This window comes from Crassostrea angulata, chromosome 6, assembly GCF_025612915.1.
Source record: "Crassostrea angulata isolate pt1a10 chromosome 6, ASM2561291v2, whole genome shotgun sequence".
Lineage (NCBI taxonomy): Eukaryota > Metazoa > Mollusca > Bivalvia > Ostreida > Ostreidae > Magallana > Magallana angulata.
This window is the reverse complement of record NC_069116.1, coordinates 5,226,962-5,230,033: the sequence shown is the minus strand read 5'-3', so window position 1 is coordinate 5,230,033 and position 3,072 is coordinate 5,226,962. Positions and strand designations below refer to the sequence as shown.

General features: G+C 32.4%; 1 long non-coding RNA gene across 1 annotated transcript; it reads right to left on the bottom strand.

Moving 5' to 3' along the window:
- Positions 1 to 1,398: 1,398 nt before the first annotated feature.
- LOC128188782 (uncharacterized) lies at positions 1,399 to 2,472 on the bottom strand. The gene is made up of 3 exons (XR_008244188.1): positions 2,365 to 2,472; positions 1,894 to 2,014; positions 1,399 to 1,744 (listed from the first exon to the last, which is right to left on the bottom strand). It is a non-coding gene; the product is annotated as an uncharacterized LOC128188782 (long non-coding RNA).
- Between the last annotated feature and the right edge of the window lie 600 nt (positions 2,473 to 3,072).

Genomic DNA, 3,072 nt, shown 5'->3' with positions numbered 1-3,072 from the left:
TGGAAAATGTTTCCTCTTTTGGTACCACCCTGTAACAACGTTACGCAAAAAATAGGCGCCACGGGAAATAGAGACAAAATTATTTTTTGATCAAAATAAAGCATTATTTGGAAATCTGCATAGTACATAATTTTACCATGATGATGTACATGTTAAAATAGAAGGATGACATTTAGATCTCGGTACAAAGTTGTATTACACACAAAGCATGCACCTACCCGTCATCACTATATAATTATCTTCATTTTCAAATTTTAGAATACATCACCTTGCAATAGGAACACACACAATACCGTGAATCATGACAAAACGCATTTTACTCCGATATACGAGGGTCAATAAAAAAATACGAAGACTTTTGTCATAGCTGTGTTACTTAACGTCATATCATTACTAAATTTGGTAGAAATAATTTAGCAATAGTTTCAAACAATTTGCAAGAAAAAATTAATAAATTCCTTCATTTCTGAGAATTATTTAGAATCTAATCCTGCAAAAATGAGGTCACGGCGCACGGTCAAGATTTGTGTTATGTCAGCAATAAACCATATAATGTTGAAAGTAATATCTCTTTAAATTGGGCTTAAAACAAAATAATATTGAAACCTCAAATTTAGTATAGACATGGTATTCTATGTGCCAAAGAATGACGGGATATATTGTTTTGTCGAACAGATATTAGTAACTAAAGACAAATGGTCCTCTTTAGAATTGAGTAAAAACATCGACGTCGCCGGACGTCACGGTGCAACGAGAAGTACAAACAGAATGGATTTAACTCAGGAAAAAGCCGACACAAGCTGTGAAAATGCTCAATGGTGCAAAAAATAAGGCAACAATTATTTGCAAGTTTGTGTTTAACTGTAATAAATTTTGTGGGGGTGGTGGTAATTGTATTTTGAATATAAAACAGTCCGAAAGAGAGTAAAATATTTGGTCAAAAAATAAGTAACGTCCACCGACGTTCAGGGTTTTCCCTACTGTAAACTAAGAGATACACGGTTAGAAAATGAAAACTTTGAAGAACTAACTTATGATTCTCGAACAAATGTGTGCAAATAAGATGTTAAGTGGTTCAGTGCAATTTTAAAATGTAAGGAGAAAGGCACAAGAGACTTAGCGCGATATAAAGATGGGGTATATCTATAAACTGTGCATGTTTTGTCTTTACGTCACGTTTTGAACGTTACCGTGCGCCGTGGTGACAAACCATGTTGTTTTTAAAAAGGGGTGACAAAAATACCGTTTCATCAAATGGACTAAAACTTCGCATATCAATAACATAAGTGTTGGAGCTCAGATTAATCTGTTAAGTATGACTTTCATATACAATATATGATAGACAGCCACATTGTCTTCGTATGTTTTGATTGACCCTTACGTATTACCTTATTTCTTTTGTTATCTTATGAAATTTTTTACATAATAAACGGCGTACTTACTGAGCACTGTAAATCTATCATTATGCGTCGTGCATCATAATTGTTGCCGTATTTCTACACTCAGATGCTTTGCAACCGTTTTATGCATATAAAAAGTACTATTGTAACATATCATAACATATAGATACTTGCTATAAACACACAAAAAATTATCAATCCCAATTTACTGAAACGTTTTATTCCTGACTTTGTTTTACATGTGTGAGTAAATGTGTACGGTTGTTCTCACTGGACTCGGTAAACAGTCTCCTCGTCTTAAAGTCGCGCTGGCCAACTTTCTCCGTACAAAGTACCTGACACTACTGCAAATACATATTTCATAATGATTATATTTTATATATTTCATTATTTCAGTTTCAACATAAAAAATCTATTTTTAAGCCAGAATTTAAATTCTGCTCAACAGCACATTTCCACCAATTATTAAATTTATGTATTCAAAATTATTTACCAGTATATACAAACAACATTTAATATTCCAAAGACGACAATGGATCCAATAATAAGTAGAATACCACATGTGTGTCTTGTTTGACATATCCAAGGAACGGTGCAGTGGGGTATAGAATCAACTGTAATAGTTCAAAAGTTTAATGTCTCTAAATTCATTTTAAATTACAAAAACATTGCAAGATAATATGAAAAAGTTGTTTATGTTGTAAATAACAAAAAGAGCTTGATGTATTACGAAAGAATTAAAAGCAAAGCAAAACATAATAATTGTATCATGGTAGTGAGACTTCATGATCATGCAGTTTGTGACTTATTTATCTACGGATATTGGGATAGTTACTCTGCGTTTACTTACGAAATATGTTACGAAACATATTTTCATTGCTTAATTTAAGCTTGCAATTTTGTGACTTATAATCACAAAGAAGAATGTTATACACGAGATCGGAATTTTTTACAGTAACATTACCTTGATAAGTTTTTCGCTCGTGCAATTCGGGTAAAGAAAAACATTGCGAATCGTTCTTATCTTGTTGGTAACAAGCAGTGACTGTTGGTTCAAAATCGGTTTGTGAATCTACAAAATATTTCCCTTTAATAATATTGTTTTGCTCGTCCTAATTGTATGAAAACAATAAACTTCAAATAAACACTCTTGATGGGAATTTTAAGAACTTTTTTATCGTGCAACAAACTGTTGAGACTTGTAAAGGCATTGTATATACCAAGACAAATTGGTATCAACCTGTTGGTTTGCCTATGCATTTGACTCAAGAGTTATGTAAAGTTAACATGCAGGTTTTTTAAGCCATGTTGCTAATTGGAAGAGTGTATTTCATATGCCTTACAATTTCAAAGCATTTTCAATATTTTTTCCTTTTGTGATAAGAGCAATTTCATAGTATGTATTCATATGGGCAATGTCAGGAGCAAAGCCACATAAATTGGTCCCGAATAGACCATGTATATGTCCATTCTAAAACAGCGTTATCTAGTCACACAAGGGTTTGAACCCATGAATTCTATTCCCAAAAAATCTTTTGGGCAACCTTTTTCTCAATCTTTAAAAATACCAAACATATCCACACTATATGCTTTGTTACTTACAATTTAAACACTGTATATTTTGTTTTTCTTTACAATCCCCAAACATTGCTGCTTTCTCATTAACATGATA